This window comes from Andrena cerasifolii, chromosome 13 (assembly GCF_050908995.1).
Source record: "Andrena cerasifolii isolate SP2316 chromosome 13, iyAndCera1_principal, whole genome shotgun sequence".
Classification (NCBI taxonomy): domain Eukaryota; kingdom Metazoa; phylum Arthropoda; class Insecta; order Hymenoptera; family Andrenidae; genus Andrena; species Andrena cerasifolii.
This window is the reverse complement of record NC_135130.1, coordinates 10,227,302-10,250,133: the sequence shown is the minus strand read 5'-3', so window position 1 is coordinate 10,250,133 and position 22,832 is coordinate 10,227,302. Positions and strand designations below refer to the sequence as shown.

General features: G+C 42.7%; 1 protein-coding gene across 6 annotated transcripts in view; it reads right to left on the bottom strand.

Moving 5' to 3' along the window:
* The window catches only part of LOC143375717 (uncharacterized), a 144,657-nt gene that overhangs the window by 39,801 nt on the left and 82,024 nt on the right, over positions 1–22,832 (bottom strand). For 3 of the 6 annotated variants that reach the window (XM_076825111.1, XM_076825109.1, XM_076825114.1), the window contains exon 2: positions 556–646. The exons of 1 other annotated variant lie outside the window; for it this stretch is intronic. The gene's annotated coding sequence lies outside the window, so the exon portion shown is untranslated. Of the gene's footprint in view, positions 1–551; positions 904–22,832 lie in introns of those variants that run through there. 2 more of the 6 variants (XM_076825112.1, XM_076825110.1) reach the window with 2 other exon arrangements.

The following is a 22,832-nucleotide window of genomic DNA, read 5'->3' as shown; positions in this document are numbered from 1 at the left end:
TGACGACAGAAGTCCCGGAAGTCTCATCTTATTTGCCGCGCGGTAGCTCACAGGCTCTTAATTAATTCGCCACCCCTCCGCGCGGCTTTCGGCGTCGTTCGCCCCTTCTCCTTTCAACCCCTCCGCATCCAGCTGCTGTCTTCTGCCTTTCGCCCCGCGGACCGTAAATATTCGAGAAGGAGCTCGGCCTTTCAAAGAACCCCGACCGCCGCCACCCACCCTCGTGCCTTTACCCCTTTCTGCCTTTTAATTCCATCGCTGGGAGGCAGAGCCGCCGCGGGGGTAGCGCGCGCGCGATTCGCCGCTCGCGGGGCGAAGTTTACAAAAGCGGCGCGAAGTCTCGCGGATCGGCGAGCCTTTCGCGCGTATACCAATTAATTCGCACAATAGCGGGCCAGCTCGAAAGGGAATCGATCCTCGACAAGCGGATAACCCTGGCGGAACGGTTATCGGGCGTCGAACGCTGCCTCGTTAGCGAGCAGAGACGGCATTATCATAAAATCGAAACACGTAACGAGCGTGCGCCGTCGACGGATTAAAAATAGCTGGACTCACCCCCTGTTCGCGGCGCGAGTCCTATTTAAGGCCTGCTATCCTTGACTGCATGAACGGCGCGTCTGGTCGGCTGATACGCGGGCAACAATACCTGCAACATTCGATTAAACTTAGTCTCCATGGATATAAATAAGGGGAAATAATCCGCGTGCACGGATAAATTGTAACTGTGAAATAAGTGACATTTCCGCTGGCGATTTTGATGTCGAGGAAATGACAATCGGCGCTGTCTACCGCGGCGCAGTTTATTTTTCCAGGAAGCACTGTTTCTATTACTGTCTGTGTTTATAAATATTTGACAGCGACATCTGTCGACCCGTTTTTTAAATATTGACCATCGTTTCACTTCGGCCCTTGTAAAGGTTCGAAAATCCGGCGCCAGGTCGAACGGCGAGCCGTTGGACTTTATGGCCTGCCACCCGCTGCATGACCAGATGTGTACGTAACTGCTAAATCGTTTTACAACATGATTATACACCGCCCCGTTTCCCTATTGAAGTTAGTAACTGCTTTAACCAAAGAACTTATTGCTAAACTGGTCGCAATTTAAAATTCAATTTGCATGCGCCACCGACTTGTCGTACACCTGTCGATGCTTCCTTATGGGGGTTAATTGCAGCCATAATATACAGTTTTGGTGGATTTTTTTAGGATTTAGGATACAAAATTATTAAGGGGTTACGCATAGTCAGCTTTCGAGAAAGAACGCGATTTTCGGGAATTTTTTGTGGAATATCTACTGCATATTTTTTTACCACTATTCGCTTATTTTAAAAATACATGTATGCAGCACACGCTCAGTAATTTTGTTATAGGAACGCATTCAGAAATGAACGAATAACAGCTATTCTCGCGGATGCTGTTTTGATATCGGTGAGGAAGGTATTTCGGAAACCGCTGCATCGAATCGCCTAAACTGCTGCAGACTTCTTTTATATATCAGAGACTAGTAGATGAACGAAGGATTTTTGTTTATTTCAACAAAAACTCTATTTTTAATTAACGAAAAACGAACAAATCGGAAATCGAAAAACCTTCGTTCATCTACTGTATTCAATCATATATTAACAGAATGTTTTTGATCTTTTAATTTTAGATGATCCGGCTCGCAGAAAAAGCAGCTTCCGCGAGAATAGCTGTTATTCGTTTATTTATTAAGGTCTTTCTATAAAAAATTACTGAAAGTTTCTCCATATATGTGCTTTTAAAATAAACGAAAAATTGTGAAAAAATATACAGTACATATTCCACAAAAAATCCCGAAAATCGCGTTCTCTTTCGAAAGCCGAGTAAATAGGCATGAGCCCTTAAATAAAACATGGGATTGTTTCAGTTTAGGCAAAACAGACTGAAACTATGATCTTTCAAATCCAATATCAGTAGCGCGTTCGCATTCACTTTATCACGTGCCACGCGTCATACGAGGCTCACTGTCCTACTCAACTCATTCGCGAGCGTAATCGGTCTGGTAGGATATCAATGTCAACGGAACGCTGCCCACGCACGTCGGCTATCATACAGGCACGCTGATTAGCGCGTGGCTATAACAGGAATATATTATCCTGAATTCAGGCATCCTTATATAATTTTCAATTATTTTTCAATTAATTAAATAAAGCAAACTCTGACTATTCATCAGACTTTCTTCAACATTGATAATGACTTTACGTAAATATAATTTTTTCTAGGTGGCTACATACACTCACATTATTTAAAGGATCATCTCTAGGAACCTGAAAAATGGGGGCAAGTTCACGTGGTCATAACTCCGGCAAAAATAGACGTATCGATATTTTGAAAATATGATTTGAAAGCGTGAAATCCTTACTTTCAGCTGTTTCGTTCAGATTTCAGCTGCATTGCTTTTCGGCAAAGTTATAACGATATAAAGAGCACTTGGACAATTCTAAAAAAATTTCTTCAACTAGCGAAAGTTCCATGGGGAGTATGAATTTTTTTACACAAATTGCATTTATACCAGTCGAAAGCGGCTACTTTCTTCTGTAAAATAAGAATAATAAATTTCTTGTGCGATTCTTTTTGGCCGAGTTATTCAACTTTGAAGAAAACCCGGTTTTTTTAATTTAGTTGCTTCTAGCAAACGCATAAATCATCGTAGAACGTCCTTTAAAAAAAAGCAATATGAATATCAGTCTTTCCTCTTTAAGAAGCATCGTTGACTTTTTCGATTCTGTTAAAATTTCGGCCTACGATGTCCTTTCGAAAATTGGATTGAAAATTGCACAAATTCCGTTTTCTCTTCAACTCGCTGTATGTCCGCGAAACTGTAACTTCAAACTTAAAGGCCAAAGGCAAAAGATTATCGCAGCGGGTTCCAGTGTAACTCAAAAGAATCCGCAGCCTCTCCGCTTTAAAACGAGCTTAAGACATTGATGCTCCGGTCGTCCCTCGCGGAGGTACAGCGAGTTGAAGAAAAAATGGAATTTGGTTATTGATTATTGGATTGAATGTGAAAAATGGAAGCTGATTATATCGTTATAACTTTTCCGAAACGCAATACACCCACACCTCGTTTTACGGCCTAGCGCAAAGCGAAAAGCCGCATGACGAATCAATTATTTTGTTACAAACCCATGCAAATTCAATTGGATATTTTCGTAACGCAAAATGTAGCCTAAAGGGAGAAGCTGAAACTAAACAGCAGGTCGCTAACAATACAGCATTTTTTGGCCGTATAATGAAACATTGTTTACCGTAAATCGAAAGAGTGCCATAATTAAAAAATTATGGCCGTACAGCGAGGTACAGGTGTACAGCTAAAATCTGAAAAAGTATCTGAAATTAAGGATTCCACGCGACATTTTCAAAATATCGATACGTCTATTTTTGCCGGAGTTATGATCATGTGAACTTGCCCCTATTTTCCGGGTTCCCAGAGGTGATCCTTTAATTGATGCGAGGAGTGTATGCAATTTTTCTCTAAGTTTAAACGCTAAAATGCCCCCCGCCTGATTTCAAAGCCCCGAAATTTGTTTCGCGGCGATAGCTTTCGCGCAAGTGACCGCTAAGCTATTGTCCCGCCGGTAAATAGCGAGCTGCGATTCCGATTGTTCTCCCCAATTTGTCTGCGTACGAAATATCCCCCCTGAGAGCGTCATCATGCCCCCTCCTCATTTCCCCGACTGCACGCAGGAGCCCAGCCTCGGACGATTTTGCCCAGCGGATTTTATGCACGACCCGAATCCAATTACCCTGAATAATTTATCGGCGAATCACAGACGTTAATGACATCGGGCCGAATTAGGCGGGCTTTGGAAAAGTGCAGCCCAGTCGCCAATTAGTATTCATGTCGCGGATAAAGTTCTCATTTTTACGTTGACCGGCAGCGCCCGATTATCTACGCCCGCCGAGCCTTGCTGCAGCTTTCCACTCGAGCGGTGTTCCCGCGTTTTTTTTTTTTATTCCCTTTCGATGAGCCGGGGCTCGCGTTACACCCATTCTTCATCGTTCGCATGTTTGGCCGATTGAATGACTCCTCTTTTTCGATTTCCCATTTTTTCCCCGCTGAATATTTCACCGTGGATCGGCTCAAATACCGCATACGTTCCCTATTCTGAATCCTGCCCTCTCTCCCTCGCCCGTTCGAGCCGCAATTAATTCCCTAATTCTGCAACTTCAGAATTCCCAACGAACTATTTCTATATAAATCATCAATCGCAATTAAATGCAATTTTCCCCGATTCCCCGCTGATCTCCTAAGACCTTCGAGGCCCCTCCACTTTTCCCGATCATCCCAGGAACGATTCAGACAAGTGCGCGAGAAGTTTCGCGGGGACAGGCAAGCGATCGTTCAATGTCGTCGACAGGGGTAGCGCAAAAACGATGGCAGAGATGCATTTCGCGAGTTAAACCGTTTCGATCCCCGTACCCGGGGAAACCCGGCTGCATTACCGGGGAGATCGGTCTAAGTAGGTCCAAAATTGTTGCAGACGCGGATGCTCGGTGAAGCATTAGACGCTATTTATCAGTTCACTTTCCGTTCTGGCGAGCGCCATTTCCGCAACACCGCTTACAGGGGAGCAGACTTTAATTAGCCCGCGCTGCCTCGCGGGGAAGATCGATATACACGCGAAACGATCTTTCGCATTTCGGCTGAAAAATGTGTTCCTCAGCGGCGATATATCCTCCTGCCGGAAATTCTTTGCAAGATGTACGGCTCGGCATTGAATGAATAAGGAAAGGGAGCGTTGTTTTGCAATGTTCTCCCTTCAACAAACTACAAATTACCGTCTCCAACTTTCGCTTCTCGTCCCAGGGATTAATCGTAATCGATTAATTGCCGGCGACTCGGCGAGGGGCGAGCAGTTTTTCTATGGCGAGGCGAGTCACTGACAGCTGCGAGAGAGAGGGTGGTAAGAAAATTGTAGGGAGAGGGTAAGAAAGAGAGGGAAGGCGAGAGAGAGAGAGGGTGAAGAATATAACTCTTAGAATGTGCGATTTTTTTATGAAGAAATTTTTTTTTATGATTCTCCTTCTCGAGAGCTACACGAATATAAGATTGAAGATGTATCTTTCAATTTAAAAAATTGACCCCTAATATGGCTACTTCGAAACATACAGCTTTTTTCTTACCAATACTATCGTACCCTCCAAAGCAGCGGAGTTATTTAGGTGCATGTACTGTCTTAAACCCTCTCGCGTCGTATATTGCCTGCTCTATTCTTTAACGGAACAATTTGCCAAAGCAAGACCGACATCTGCAAGGAATGGTGTCTGTCCTATGACATCTGTTCACCAGAAGCAGACACTTTCGTGTGCAGACGTTATTGCAGTTTTTAAAAAACAATGCTCGTCCAGGTTTATGGTCCTGGCAGCCCGTAGAAAGCGCCTGTCTTCGCACGCCCACCCTGCAGCCCTCCCTGAAAACCATACCGGCCAACCTCCGCAATAAAAACGTCAGGACAGGTGGCTACTACATAATGAATTGTTAAACAAACAGAAATTTAAAGGGTGCGCGGGGTAATTACGTTAGTAACAAATTATTGGATGGTTATGGATTATAGGAGATTATAACACCAGCTGTAAGTATTTTATATTATTTCACACGATTCTACAAAGGTGCGTAACTGTTTTTGTAAGAGATTCCTTAATTTTATTGTATCTTGATACGATCCTGGGTCGCCATCATTCGAGATAAAATTGCCATTGTTACACGGATCTGTGACAAATTCAGCGACATGTCCGACCTGGAGGTGGACTAAAATGCATGTAGCTGCGGACGCAGACGTAGCTAACTGCATTAGTTCCCTTCCCCAGGACCGAGGGCCCTTTGAGGGTGGCGTAGCGAGCGAATACCAATCAGTTATGTCAATTGGTCTCAACAAAGTAATGAATGGTAATTGCAAGCCGCCATCCGTTCGTCCCTTGCCGTGACGTTTCCACCCCTCTTCCCGATTTTACACCCCTCTGTCGCGATTCCATCAGTCATAGATTGAGCCTCGCACCGATTTTAAATCGTCTAATCGTATTCTGACGCAGGCAAGTCGAACGAAGGGGTTGGTGGCCATCGATCAATTCACGGAAAGGGTAGAACTATATTCTAGTGTAAAAATATCAGTTCCCAAATTCTCTGAAATTGTGCAAAGTGTCGCTTGACGCAAGGTATCCACTATTTTTATGGTAGATTTCAGTATTTTCCTGGTCTATCCGTAATTATTTATCGTAATCTCGTGCGTAATAAAAGCACGTTTAATTTTAATTTTTATTATTGCTTCTTGATTCAAGTGCGAACAACGTTTCCTTGTTCTATTTTCCTCAGTCTTCTTACATTTTCTTTATCTTTATTGCTGGAAACTGGCCACGTAATTAGACGGGAAAATTCATAGCTTAACCGCGGTAATTAATGGTCCACAGCGTAATGGGCTAATAATTGTTTACCAGCACTCTGTACGAGTTGCTCGCGAGGGCGTCGTTAATTTTAAGCAACAGCTTCATTGCAGCGGCTGCAACAAGGTTTTTCTCTTGGGGCTTTTTTCGCGTGCAGTCACAGTGATTGCTTTTGGGAATCAATGTTGCATCCGCGGGAAACGAGGGGGATTTGAAACTCTTTGTTTTCTCAGTATAATTCAATTCAATATCAGAACAAATCTCCTCTAATTTTTCATTTTTCGAGCTTACGCTGTTATCGGCGTAACAGTTCCCTGCTTCCATATATTAATACATTTTTAGGCCAGTCACTATCTCACTTTTTAACTCACCATTTCCAATTTTATTGTTAATTTCCATTAAAATTTCTAAGTATTGATGGAGATGACTCGAATTCTTAATGACCAATTATTCCCATTAACAACAACCTGCGATCTCAATTAATTCCGACCACGAAAGTTACAGCTTCGAATTAAATCACAGTTTGCACAGAGCTTTCTTCCACCCAGACATTGTTTATAATCGAAAACGGCGCGCCACGGTCATATCGATCGCGCGTCAAACCTAACCGATCTATAGGGACACGAGACGTCAGCAAACATTGCTTCCACCGCGGCTCAGATTGAAATTAACCGATACGATTCATTGTTTGATCGCCCCTGCAGGTCATATTCGATCGCATTTCGGAATATCTGTATTCTCTATTTTTCGCAGTTTGCCTTACAAGGCAACTATACTGTAATGTACTGACCCTTTACTTATCTGACTATCTCTGCAAACATGAATCAGAGTGACTACTTTTGAGTTATGTAAACTACTGCTGCGTAAATGTAAACACTGCGTCATCCCTGGCGATCCATCGTCATGTTCTGCCCTATCCCGTCATCCCCTCTCCTACATTCCTAAACCTTTAAAACCCCATTGCATTCCCTTATTCACGAGCATTACTATTTCAAAAGTGTAGGTCGGAAAAAGATAGCCACGGCGCCGGGAATCGAACCCGAGCCGTCCGCGTGCTGACCAGTCGCGTTTGCCACCACGGCTACGCCGACTCTCCACGGTCCCTGTCTTCCGAACTCCTCATAAATGGGCGCCACCTATGGGCCTCGTCGCGCACTATAGGCCTTTGCCTAAATGCCGGTTGCCTACTACGAAAGCCACCAGTCTCAGTCACGGAGTCCAGTTCGAAACAGTCGAATCTCCAATATCTTTAATTTAGTTGAATAAATATCTTTATAAATATTATTCATGAAAGGTAGTCCAGTTCGAAACAGTTGGATCTCCAATATTTTTAATTTAGTTGAATAAATATCTTTAAAAATATTATTCATAAAAGGTAGTTCAATTATCCTTGCGTCCATTACGCAACCCTCTATGGAAACCTGATGCCTCGAGCTCGTTTGCTGGCGACTCGAAAGACGTCGACGCCACGTGAGCACCAAGCTCGCGTGATTGCTTGCGAACCCTCGATTTTCTGACAAACACTTGTGTCGTTCTTTAAGCTTCGTTGATGCTTTTCTACAATGGTCGATGATTTCGTGTCCGAAATTCTTCATGATACAATAGAGTAGTATAAGTCAGCTGACTACAAGACTTTCTTAGATAACTCAATATCAATTTTGTATAATATTTGTAATTTTTCCTGTAGGCATATCGAGCCGATATTTAATTTACCCTTTCTGTTCCACCCAGAGAGCGTTAAAAATCGAATCTCCCCATTCGAAATGTCGAACTGCGCGGAGCACGGATGTATGGAAGAGAGGACCGTAAAATCGGCGGTAGCTCTCTCGGAACGAGCATCGTTCCCGCGCTTGAATATTGCATGCTCCTCGGTGGAGACTTCAATGGATTTCGTCGACTGTGATTTGTTCGGAATTGTCATTTTCTTTTCATGATCGGTACGTATGTGCGTGTTTCGCACGCGCGTTGTTCCCCGCAGCTGAAATTACCCGCTGCGCGCTGTAACCAGTGATTTCATCCTGGGATTGAAAAGGAAAGAGACACATCCGTTGCGACACTGCTTATTATCAAATGGACCGGGACGCGGCCGTATTAAAATTGAGTTGGATCGTAAGAAAAATGTTTCGTAGAGCACAAACCACCCCGTATACTTGGGCACGTGTATGTAAGGGGTATGTATACGCGGCACCTGGCACCCCGAGACTAAAACCCTCGAAAGAGCGACGGGGCTGGTGGTAAGTGCACCCGTTCGCTGGCAATCCCCTGCCGAGGAACAGGGTTCGTGTAAAGTGCTCGCAAATCAGACCCGATAAAATGGTAATCGCGCCCTTGGAAAGAGGCCCGTGTCGGCCATGCTGAAGAGAGAGAAAAGAAGAAAGCGGAGGCCGCGAGGTCCTCGCCCGTCGACAATTTCTTCCGACACGCTGCCAATCAATGTTGCGGAGGAAACTTACTGCTTTCAAGAACACGCCACACATTCTGCACGATCTGCATGGAAAACGCACGGGCTCAACAATGCTCCCTCTCTGCTCGCGTTTCCTATCAGATGGGGGAGGGAGTGGTTATGATGGTTGTTGATGGATCCGTGCTCGTGGATTTCCTTCTGCATCGCTTTGCTGCGGGAGAAGAGATCGCCGATAGTCTTGGCTCCGGCTTCAAACTTCAAGGATATTGTGATACGGAAGATGAGTGATACTTGAAGAGGTGCAAGCACGGAGAGGACAGTAGTAGATGCTGTTTTAGTAAAGTGAAACAGTGCGGAAGTGTGGGAGATCTTCGACAGAGGTGCGTTGAAAGTGAAACATACATTTACGCGTAGCGAGAGTTACGGTTTCGTGTGGTGCACCTACTTTAAAACTTGAATCGAGGAACTTGCAGTGGGAGGGGTGCGGCTCCGGCTTTACATCCTTGCACCTTTATAAAATTATTGCTTTGACTTAATATTAAGAAGAGGACTCTAATTGAGAAATATATCTTTTCACGCGGTAAATAGTAGCTATTGAGTTGATAAGTGTTTATTTCTACTTTTGGCGAAGAAATATTCTATAATAAAAATATTAATGTTAACTATTTGAGTTTTTATTTAATATACTCCGCGTCAAAATTAAAGGAACACTGTAGTTTCCCGAAAAATCTGGTGATTTTCAAATGGCTGTACCTCTGCGAAAAATGGTCGCAAAAAATATTTCAAAACAGCATTTTAACGCTTGAAGTTTCTAGTTTTTTTAATTAAAGACTCGAATTTTTTCATATACTATGATACTGTTTTATCAAGGTGAAGCGCGGGAAATAAAGTTTCAGAAATTTTTGCCTAGTTTGAACGTATGCACCGGCCAAATTTTTTTTTTGTAAATCCAGTGAAGAGCCCTCATAGAGCAAACATTTCTTTTTAATTTCGCTGTGTGATTTTTATTGACCGAGTTATTCGCGACAAAGCAAAAAAGGTACTTTTCACTTTGAACACCTATAACTAGCGAACTCATGAGGGTAGAGAAACTTTCACGAATGTTTTAGAAAGCTAAGAAAATTTCCTTTCAGAACCATTAGTTGCCAATTTAATGAGAATTGTTTAGCCGTATTAAATCCATTTCAAAATGATCCTAAAAATGCATATTTATCATTTTTTAGAAAACATGATGCCACTTAAAGGAAATCGCGGAAACATTCAAGTGTCCGCGTTTTTGCGAGTTAAAACTACCCTTAAACACTGTGCGAAAGACCGGACCGATCAGATTTTTTTCCGTACGTCCTCGATGGTCAAACATGCGATAGGGTCTGAAAATTTGAAGGATCACCTGTTTTACGTTATGTTTCTCTTCAAAACCCTTTTTATTATTCTTGCGGCTTTTGAACGACTGCTGCACATTGTTTTTTTGTTACTTCAATGCCATTTTAGTAAACAGAAAAGATTTAAAAAATTTAAGAAAAACACTTTTATCCAAGCATCAGCACCACCCAAAGCGATACAAATGCTTTTCTGAAATTTTTGAAACCTTTTCTTTTTCGTATTCACATTAATATCTCTATTTGTATTTATTTGCAATAAATCACTCATTCATTTGTTATCAGATTTACACGAAACGAAGCAGAATTTTTTTTACGTATATTAAACGTCATAACTAAAAAATTGTTAAAAATGGAGCTGCACTGACCTGACTGAATTTACATTTATACGTAGATCCGCTCGAATGTTTGCTCCCAAAGTTCGCTGGATTTAAATCGGAGTGTCAATTTGACCGCGCTGAACATATTTGACTGCACAAATTTACCTTTATCCCGACCACTATAGGATTCGATGCCATCGCAATCTCATTTTCATTGAACCGTAACATCAGAATGATATCCGAACGTAGTATCGTTCATGTACGACGTGTAAACGTGTCCCATATTACACGAAATGTCGCGTAATATCGCGAAATCACCGCCCACTACCAAAGTTCTGAATTTCCACGTTAATCCTCCGTCGTGGATCGACTGGGAACTTCTTGCGCTGCAACCATTGCGCTGAATCTAATGCGAATATTCAAGCAGCCGGTACACGTAAGTAAGGAGCGGGACGCGCAACATCGACGGTGCAAGTTGGACAAGTTCTATCGGCAGTCAGCTTAACGCGTGCATCTATATGCGGGGTGCATGCAACGCGCGCGTCATAGGGCGCGAGCTGCACGCGCGTGTTGCGGCCACGATCGAGCTGCACAGACCGGCTCGGCTATGACAATCACCGTCAAATTGTGCGACGCGACGCGAAACAGGCGTGGCACTCCGCTCGGTTAACTATAACTAATTCCTTGATAATTGGAGGCTTCGATCTGTGCCCCGACAGCCCGTTTCCGGTGCAACGAGATCGCCGTTTAACCCCGCGATTTTCTCGCTAATCGAGATGCAATACGTTTTCAAAATTCCCTCTTTGACTTCTGCACAGAGCTGTTAAAGTTGATGCGTTCCCAACCGAATTCCGCGCGACGTGGCTTAAAATTTATAAAAAAAATTTCAAGTCTGGGAAACTATAAAATTTCTCGATGCTAGTAGTTCCAAAGCGCACTATCGTATTCCTCGATGTTTCTGTTTTTCACTGCGCAGAGAAAATTGAAGGAAAATATCAATTTCATCGGAAGCCACTCGCTTCTATCATTAGGGTGGGGAACGGAGGTTCGCCGACATTCTTATCGCTCTCCTTAATTCGATTGAGTTCAATTTTCCCCCGATAGACCTTTGACCTGAATTTCGACGATAAATTCGTTTCTTTGCCTGTGGCTGTAGCAAGTTCGGTTTCATTTGTTCGAAGGTTCCTTTCGTGAAAGGTGAAGACGGTGGTACTGGGGAGAGAAAGGGAACGTGTAATCGAAGTTGGGGGGTAATTGAACTCAACCATGATCGAGAAGTGTAGCGAAATTTTTCACTCCATATCGCCTCTTCTAACCTTTCGGAAGTCTCGAAATTCCTCGGAGAATATACGATTAATATTAATGCGATTAAATACCTACGACCCTCTAAAATGCATATATAATTCAGGAAATAATTCCGGTTGAATTATTCTAAAAAAAAATTGTCACGAAAGTACTGCTTCGTGCGCGGCCCACGGGTTCTAACTTGTGGGCTGGCATAACCCGATCAGAGGCAATCGGAAGGGGACGTTTATCAAGGCGAATTGCTTTCAAGTGGGATGGAACGAGCAAGCAGAGAAACAGGCTTCTCCTTATCTAAGCTGGAATTTCCGAATGACTTGATACAAATGGGGTCGTGGCTTCTGTCACAATTTTGTTAAATTGGGGTTGCGAGACAAAGGGGTGGAGCCACATCCAGGGTTAACGTTCCCGAACATAGTTTTGCTGGATGAATCTCGTAGACCTGTAGGAAGTGTTTGCCGATGAAACAAGGCTAATGCTTCTGTCGCACGTGCGCCACGTGTGCGTACAGTTTACGTGTCGTGCATATGCGCAACGCATGCATTTACATCTAACAAGGGAAGATCCCGAAGCCGAAAATTAAAAAAATTCTGAATTTGTGTTATAACTCGCGAACTGTAAAAGGTTGAAAAAAGTTTCAAGACACAAGTTACTTCTTTTAATTATCATTTGGTATAAAAGTTATTTTACAGTTCAAGAGTTACAACACAAAATCGGAAAATTACCGGATTTTCAGGAGTCAACTACACCTCCCTAGAGCGAATTTGGGCAGTAAACAAAAATTGCGTTATAATCGGGAGGAGATTCCCTACATATTCACAAAGTTTCAGAATTTTTTGAATTTCTGAGTTCGGGATGTTCCCTAGTAAGTCTCACTGGTAGCAATCTATACTGTTATATAAAATTGAAGTTGCATACTTTGAAATGCGGTTTCTCAGTAAATATGAACTGTACCCACAAGTGTGTTACATCACTTTGTTCGTCTTGGCGAGAGGAAGGTTCTAACGTTTTTATTTTTTTTTAAATAATTAAATACTGATTTTTATATAATAGTAGTTCGCGACGCCACCGCTAGGCGGCGACCGGGCGAGCGCTTCTCGCTTGCGAAGTAGCACCGCGGCGGGAATAAGTGGCCGAGGGCTCTCGAGTTCACAGATTGCAGATTACAGATTGTGAATCAGTCACGCTAATATTTCGGGCAAAGCCGAGGCGTGAAGGCTGGTATATATTAATTTCTGTCGTGTTGAAACTGCAAACTTTTTCCTTCGCTCTGAATTGAGCTGCTCATCACGACAGGAGGCGATTACTTTTACGATATAGGAGTATTTCGCGATGCACAGTTCTAAGTACCTACGTACGTGATTCTTCCATCGGCATAGAGTGAAACTGCATTAGCATGTAATCTTGAAACATATTGAGTCATTCGGTGATTAAAGTGGTGACTTATTACAGCCGGGATAGCGGACTGCTTCAATATTCAGTCACGCTCTCCACTTATGTAAACGGCAGCTTTAAATAATCGCGAAATTATTTCGCTGATCGATCATCGGATCGCTGCGAGTTACGGCCGTCTGGTGATATTTAGGTCACCCCGGCTGCAATGTAATGTTCCTAGCCCTGGCCGTTTTATTCGGTCCGGCGTACTCCATCGGATACACATTCCCAAGTCGATGAAATGTCTGTAATTTCCGGCTACTATTGATCCTTATGTTTCTGAGGGAGGTATGTTTACAAGAACGAGCGGAAACCACCGCCGAGAATCCCGCTGGTTTCCCAACATCGAACCACGAATTTTCGTCGTGTTATTCACCAACAAAAAATCAAACGAACTGCACTGTTTACTTGTCTATTGCAATATGATTATAATTGCATCGGCTCGCTTCATTTTATGACAACAAGAAGAAATTCTTTCTGTTTCGTTCCGCAGAGGGGACACAGTGTGGCTATGCTTTTTTTTTTTAAATGAGTTTCAGCTACATTGCGGCCTGTTTCAAAATAATTTCAAGCTCTCGTCCGCGCCGCTTACAATCCGCAGATTTGAAAAGGCGCGCGATTGTGAAAGTGACATCGGATAATTCGGTGTTGAAACGCGAGAACGCGATCACGAGCGTAATATGGCGTAATTTGGTTCGATCCTGCGGACGTGTACTATAATTCAGGATATGGAATCGCCCAGTCAGCCCTAATACAATAACACCGAGAATAATGCCGCCGGCCCGTATTAAATTCCCCCGGCGAAACCCGCGAATACAGCGTTTATATTTTCCCCGGGCTGGGAATATTCATAATTCCGGACGGCTTCAATTCCAAGAAATTATTTACCGTTCAAATTGCCACACTGCACCGAGATATTATCTCACGGCCAAATTGGTCGCCGTGGGAGTACCGTTTAAGGGGGTATATCGAGAACTCGAGGGTTCTCTCGTTCCTCTCTCTGCATAGACTCTCTGCTCCAGGAGCGAATTACGTGGCACGTGAACAGGTCATGGAATTGTCAAATGCACCTTAGAAGCGCGTACACTTCCTAGACATCAATTGTGGGGAATTCAAGGGGGTTATTCGGGCACTTACCACGGGCAATTATGGTGTGAAGGGTTGGCAAACTGCGTTTAAAATTCAATGATTAATATAATATGAAGGGTAAGGGGAAAAACAGGGAATGGATATTTTTAGTAATACTGCGATGTATAACGTATTTTGGTGGTGGCAACTGGGGCCACAGAATTGGTGAATAATAATAATAATACTAATAATAATAAAGATAATAATAACACTAATAATAATAAAGATAATAATAATACTAATAATAATAAAGATAATAATAATAATAATAAAGATAATAATAATAATAATAATAATAATAATAATAATAATAATAATAATAATAATAATAATAATAATAATAATAATAATAAAGGGCAAGATTCAGCAATTTGCTGTTTTTAAGTCTAACCCGAACAGTTATAAACTATCACAAACAGTTATAAAATCGAAGTATTCATATAAGACAGCGTTAAAGATTTGGTGTACTGGATAACAACAGGGAATATCCACCCTCCACTGGAACAAAACAAGAAATGTCCCCAGTCTTCCTACTTTCACTATATATTTTTGTTTAGTGTAAGCTTGCACTACGTCAGGAACTCTCGGACGTCACTATGCATATATCCTTGTTTTGATAATAATAGAAGTGGACATTTATTTTGTTACAATATTTTGCAGTGTTCTTCTACTTGAAAGATATTAAAACAATTATCTTTTCGCTCAGTTCTTTTCTGATGCCTAATTAGAGGACTAAAGTATTGAAACTTGATTTTCTCAATAAAGCTGTTTTGTGACATTCCTTGTTTCCTCACTTACCCTTCGTATGTTATTCTACTTTTGCGAAATCTAAATTAGTTCAAAGTAATCACTGCTACTATTTAATTAAACGCGTTTCCTTTTCCGCTTGATGGAACTGAAACTAAATTAGTCTGACGCCTATCGATATCAAGAATGTAATTGTGCATATTCAATTACGTGGCTGATATTCCAAGTAATTGGCCGGAAGGAACACAAAGTCAATCACGTGTTGCATTAGCGATCGGGTAGCTGTCTAATTGCGTGTTAAAGTCTATCAATTTCGCGCAAATACCGGGATTCATTCCGGTTACCTATTTTATTCAAGCCGACGTTCGCTTTTACGTCTTTCGTGACCAGGTTTCACGACCTGGTTTTTAGCCTTTCTGCATCTTCGCGGCCAAATGCATTCTGCCTTGCACAATTATGTTTCAGATTTACACAATCTCCAAAACTCTGCTTCCTTTTATTGAAATCTGGCAGGTGTCAATTATAAATTAGATTTAATATTATTTCGTCGTACGATTTTGGGAAGCACTTTGCGATCATTGTGTGACATCCCCACGCACGCCAGAGACCTCTTTCATCAAGCCGGACTTGTCTCTGGCAGTCGCTAGTTCCTGTAATGAATAGTCAACAATTGAATTTCCTGCATAAACGGGACGCGAAAGAGTGTAATTTATGAGATATGACGTTGCAGTTAAGACACTAGGAAAAAATTTCACGTTCTCCTGACGCGAGTGATGAATAATGCAACTCGCGAAACGTAAATTCATGAAATTCAGATGTGTTTATGCCGCAAAATTTCATATTAAATTTCGCTTATATAGTTATTAATACTCCGCGGTAGGCTGGATGGGCGAAGCATCATGGCACGAATAATTTTAGAGCCGCTGTCGATCCTGCATAATTCCCAGCATACTTTCCGATCAAATTATCGTTTCAGATCAATTTCTTCCGGAATGTATTCAGAATACGTATGCACATCTTGCCAGGGGTCGAGTGAATCTGTTAAAATTTTCAATTTATTATGAAATAACTGCAATTGTATGACCACGACCCGTTCTGTTCCGAAAAAAGCTGCTGTAAAATGTAGTTTATTAACTGGAACTTTTATTCCATACATTTTGGTGTAAAAAAGTACCTTTCGTTTCGTTGAAAGTAGGGAAAAGGTCTAGTTAAACAGGAACATTTATTCTGCTCGGAAAAAGTTGAAGTCGTGGCAAGCAGATTTCCTGAAAATGCTGCAGAGTAGCTAGATCTGCAGTTGAAACGTTAAACCCTTGGGTGAAAATAATTATATAAAAATCACAGTGTGCTGGTTAAATAATACTTGTGGCGAGCGGAACGTGTCGCATTAAGTTCGAGGAACCGTAGGGCGTCAGAACAAACTTTCGCGAATCGGGACCTTTCCTCGCTCTAGCAGAGAGCCTTTCGAGACTTGGAGGGGCTAAGCGTCGCACAAGCAGCGAGTCTCAACGAAAGCGATCGAGCTAACTACACCGGCATTCCAATAAGCAGTCAAATTATTTATCACCAAGCGTGACATTATTTTATCCGCACTAAAACCCTACAAAGCTAATTAAAAAAAATTCCCAGCTTTTATATTTTAACCTTAAATATCCGTTCAAAAATATACGATCCTCCAGAACTGTTGCTAATCGAACAAAAAACAAGTGTTAAAGCTGGACGCTTGCAACAGAGTTAAAGTGTTAACGCACAAAGTTAACTTAAAACAGAAAAGAAATGATTTCAAAGTTAAAAGTTCGCTAAACAACTTTTACTTATAAAGTCTGAGAGTTTTAAAATTTCGTTCGTTCTTTTACAGTGCGGTCGGCGAGTGACATTCTCCCGAAGTAGAGATATTACAGACACGTTTATTTTCAACCATGATAGGTGGTTTGGAGACCTCGAGTCGTTATTGAATCGCAGGCCGAGCTGGGGAAGTAGCGTCCGATCGTTGCTAACGAGGCATAAACGTCGCCGGAACAACGCGGCGCGGAAAACAACGCCAGTCGGCGGCTTGTTGCTTACTTTTCAGCCAATTCGAGCGAATCAGTCCTCCCGCGGGGGCGCGACAACTTTCCGGATAAATCAAATATGTAGCAGCCGCGGGGCAGGGGTGGGTGTCGCCGCCGCGGAGGGTGGAATCCCCTCGTTGAAGCTTCCGCGCAAACTGTCTACACTTCGCGCCTGGAAACGCGATAATGTCGGCGTAATTAATTCAACCGAGGCTCGCGCTACGTTCTGCCAATAGCGAGGGTGGAGCGCGGCGGTTCAAGTCCTTCGATGGACCCACGGAATATGGATTTTGAATTCCATGACGGGGCTAGCTGCGGAGGGACGATCTCCTGATAACGAGGCGTATCAGGGATGATCGGGACCGGGGTGATTTCATCCCCTTGCCCCGGCTGCCTTTGAGTGGACTTCTTAGGGTTTACTTCGAGAATTGTCTATTCTCTTCGATCATTACGGCAAATCACCCGTTGAGGTAGCATTTCCTATAAATTGTCACCGTGTCTGTAGAATGTAAACGTCTCCGGCGCCTGCGATCGTTGAACAAGTGGAATTTCAGTGGCACTTTCAGCGACTCGTCGAAATACGTGGAAAATATTCCTTATCTCACGGTGCGGGTGTTTCTCGAGGCGCATCGCGTGCACACGTTTTTCTTCTTTCACGCGGCATCACGCTGGGGACGGTGACTTCGCAGCAAATGATAGAGTCGCGATATTCTGACTCTTTCAGCCGGGCAGACATCGTCATTTGCGATATTACAGTTCGCAAACTGTCCGGTAGGGTGGTCCTTTGAGATGTCATTGTTCCAAAAGCAGTTCTATGCAGAATCGCGTGAACAAAAGGGGTCGTGTTCGCGTACGCCGTTTGCGATAACACTATCCGCCTGTACTGTTGCTTCGCAGTCGTCTATTCGAGCACATCGGATCAGTTTGTCGCTGGAAAGAGGAAGGATTGGTACACCAGAGTGGGAGGCTTATTTGAATATTGGGCGTTCATTGGAATTCTGACACTTTGGAACGATTATCAGGACTTAGGAAATATGAGCTTGCTTATTTGCTAACTCTGGCTCTTTTAGTTTCAATTTCCATTTTTATTCGGTAGATGAATTTGAATTTATCGTATTCACCCTTCTGCCTAACTTCTAAGGAATTGGGACGTCCATGTTTCACGAGCCGGCGTTTTGAACGATCTCGCTTTAAAGCGTATTTTCCCGAGATTGTCTAGGACAATCTAGGTTCTGGAAAAGTCGTTTCCAGCACCCTGCGTAAAATCGCGAACACGGTTAAAGCCTCCGGCGATGCCCACTGGTAGAGCAGTTTTTGAAATTCTGGGAATTCTCGGAGCGCAATGACCGCTCACGAAGCTCTTTCAGCCAGTACAGCTTTATCTCGGCGTGTAAGTTATTAAAGTTTTCGCAAAAACTGAATGGGGTCTGACTGGTTTTTTTCTTTTTTTTTTTTGAAAAAGATCACGTCAAGGTTTTTCTTACGACAAAGAAACCGGGGGTTTGCAGTCGGAGAGAGCCTGAGGATTGTTTCTGTGCCAAGTTTCAATGGGGAATAATTGCGCCTTCGCAGCGATACTTCTATTTCGGGAATATTAATCTATTTAGAAGTTATCTTGTTACTTTGCTTTCTCCCGTTGTAATTATTTCAGAAAGTTCTAAGAGTCGCTTTGGAATTAAATAAGCTTTGTATGTATAGCTTTTAGCTTCGACGTCCTACAACAGAGGAACTCAAAGCATCCTTTAGTATTTTCGTCCATTAGATAATTGTTAATAATCGCTGCGGGCATTTGAGAAATTGTGCAGAGCAGATCAATAGTGTGAAAATTTCTATCGTAGATATTCTATGCCTGAAAGCTTGCAGGATGGTGTAGTATGTAGATGCGCAGATAAAAAGGAAGGCTAAACGTTCCGTTAGTGTGTTCCCGGAATATTATGTTACAGTGCCAACCTCTCCCCCATTCTCTTATTATCTATTGCAGAATCGCAATATTTTATAATGGCTGATAAGGCCGGGTAATTCGCTTTAATACTCACTGCCGCCACCGTGGCCCACGCTAAAAAGATCCTTGTAAAGATACATCCGAATACGCGTATCAGGCACTTAGTTACTTCAAAAAGCTTCTTAGAGGAAGCTTTATCGAAATGAAGTTATTATACAAACACGACGGCGACGGTGTTGTGGGTAACGATCTTAAGCATCATAAATTCCTTTTGGCTAATTATATGGTACAGACTTGCGTATAATAATCTGCGTAATAATACCCAGCGGTTAAACAATCGTTCAGAAATTTCTTGGCTATTTTAATTGCTATCAACTGAATTCAGTCACTTGTTAACGCGGTACCTCTGCTGACGCATAATTTAAACGCTAAGAAATTGAAATCCGAAGCGACGCACAGTGGTCCGAAATCCTCATATCAAGGAAAAAATATGACAGCATATCAACGTGAAACCTTTAATTTATACAAAACTTGGTATCCCGGGTTTTTTGAGGTCGCTGATTAGAAATCTGAAGTGAAAATTACTAAAAGCAAAATGGCTAATCCAAAGTGAGACAATAATCCGCGTTAATGGTGTTTTGAGAGGTATAGGTAAGTATTAAGTCCTACCTTGACGCTAGCTGTCGCAGAAAAGTTATGTCGAATTGAACTTCGATTCTATTATTAAATATACCTCTTTATTCAACTAGTGTCCTACTGAAATCAACGATGGTGTCATTTACTTAATTCATGTAATTTATTTGTTCAGTATGAACATAATCAAATTAAAAAATTGCGATTTTTTTAATTTGCAGATACTTTAAATTTTACTTGTAAGATAGTACATTTGTAACTCAAAATTGCAGGTGTTCTGTTCCTCAACTTTCATGCTGTAATTTCCTCGCAAATTAATCGTATTTACAGAAAATTTCTATCGGTTCTGGTGCCTCAACTATCTTACTATAGAATTGTATTGCAAAACTTCTGTGTACTTAACATTCCAAAAACGACGGTGCCAAAATAGAGATTATTATCTGCAGGTTAAATAATTCCAATTAGATTGGCAGTAATTGGCATACGTCATCTTAATAAACCAATTTAATTAACCAGTTTAAAGAACCGATTTAATTATTCGCATACCGTAGTGAGCAACTTAATAATTCAGCAAATGTGATGTGAAATCTACATGCTCACATTTCACGGGCATCGAAATAGATGGAAGTGGAGGTTAATTACATTCAAAGAAATATATAGAATACACGCGCGACTTGGTACCGAAAATTTGGAAGGTGATTACACCAACAGTTAACCTTCTGAAATCAAATGGTTCGTCAGAAGGATTCTGAAGGACGTGGCCTCTCGTCGCGAAAGCAGCCAGCGGGTTGGTAAAAAATTCGACGGGAAAGGCTCGACTAGCCCGGGCTAATCTAATCAGAAACTAATTTTACGCTCGTCGGGTTGGTTATTATTGACCGCGTTGCGCGCTTCTAGACTTAAACGACTCTCGTTCTGCCGCAAGCTGAACGAGCTGGTCGGCGAAACACTGCTTTAAGAGGCAGGCAAATGAGATTTGACGGATGTCCCCGGCTCCGAGGAGCCACTCCATCGCATTACTACCAGCGGCTTGGGTACTGTAGGGACGGGGCGACGGGCGGGGACGTCGTAATTAGTCGGGAAGAACTTTGACGTCTCGAGACGGATCGCGTTATTGCTAGAAACGGCTCCTTTTTGCTCAGTTTCCAGCTACAGGGGCTCGTGTTTCACGGCGCCGACGAGCCACAAGAGCCCCTCCGGTCTGCGCTTTCAACGAGTCGTTCAGCGAAAACCGGGAAAACGCGCGACACCCACGCCTTCCGTGGAAAACGCGCCCGCCTTTCGAGCTAGGAGACTAGAGTCGCTGGCAAACTGACTGTTGGATCCATAGACGTACATAGACGGGGCAGAAGCTGGGACTATCGACGAGGGGAACGTAAGCTTGGAGGGGGAAAGGCAGAGGTTCCGATACAGGCACGTCGGGTCAGCTTCGGATGCATTCGGCATGCCGAGCCACCGACAAGGAAAGATCCCGAACCCGAAAATTCAAAAAATTCTGAAACTTTGTGAATATGTAGAGGATTTCCTCCTGACTGCAACGCACTTTTTGTTTGCTGCCCAAATTCACTCGAAGGGGGTGAAATTAACCCCTGAAAATTCAGCTACTTTCCAATTTTGTGTTATAACTCGCGAAATGTAAGAGATAGAAACAAAGTTTCCAGACAAAAGTTACTTCTTTTAATTAGATCTAGCATTTAGTAAAAAAAAATATTATATAGTTCACGAGTTATAACAGAAAATCGGAAAATAACCGGATTTTCAGGGGTCAATTACACCCCTTTGAATTTGGGCAGCAAACAAAAATTGCGTTGTAATCAGGGGGAAATTCCCTGCGTATTCACGAAGTTTCAGAATTTTTTGAATTTCCGGGTTCGGGATGTTTCCTTGTGAGTTACCCGCTCCCCTTACCGCGAACCTTGCAACCCCCCTTAGCTTGCGCTCCGTCTATATACGTCTATGGTTGGATCGGCGAAGATCTTCAAAGGGTGTGGTCCCTTTGTTTTACGGTGCTTCGTGGCGATGAGTCTGTTGACGTGAAAGTAACCACCTCGTGACGATTGGGTATAGAGGAAAATCGAGTCCACTGATATGTGGCCTGTATTGTATAATAATCCGGCGACGAGCTTCATCCTAAACCTTACTACGCTGTAGTGCGATATCGGAAGCTTCAGCGGTGTGTAATTTGTCGTACTGAATTATGCATGTAAGCGCAAGGAGAGCAATTTCAATATTTGCCGTAGATCAATGTATAACGCTTCGCGCTGACTTTTACGACGGTTAACCATTGAAGCGGCGCGCGGGGAAAGAATATTTGCATAATGACTATGCGGAGAGCTGCGAAGTTAAATTTGTGCATGGATTCTCTGGCGTAATTTCCACGGAGCCCTTTTAAGCAGACAGTACATTACGCCGGAATATTATCTACAGAAAATGTTATTCGCATTGATTTTCTGTTTAACCGAGGGGCGTGTTCTTTGGAATATTTTTACACGCAGCTGTGCTCGAATTAATAGGGTTCCAAAGGAAATATCCCCGGAAAAGTTGTGCTGCAGGTATCGATCGCCGCTCCGTGTGAATGTCCAAAGTTTCTTTGAGACAAGAGCGCCACACACTTATCGCGAACGGCATTCACTCCCAAGATCTTTAATATTTCATTCGAAAAACTTTTCTCGTGCAGTCGCCTTTTGGCTGGAAAAACTTGCGCAAGTAGAACTTTACGAGTGGAGACGCGAGAGCACTGTGTGCGCGCGTGTGTGCCGCGCGAGGTACAAACGAAATTGAATCGTTACAACGGCGCGGTTTGGACGGCACTGTCTAACCAACAGCTTTGTCTATTACAGAATTTCCCGCACGACCGGTACAATTTCTACCGGTCATCGCATGAATATGCAAAATGTACGACCAAACAACTCGATGCGGTGCCAGCACTGGGAATTACAGTCCGCGTGTAACATTTTCGAACACTGCACCCGGCCCGACTATTTAAAAGTGGCGCGAGGTGGTGTCTTAATTGCAAATGCATTCGCGATGTCGCGTGATTAGAATGATTATTCGTACAAAAAAGACGAAACTATTAAATAGACCTTCCGT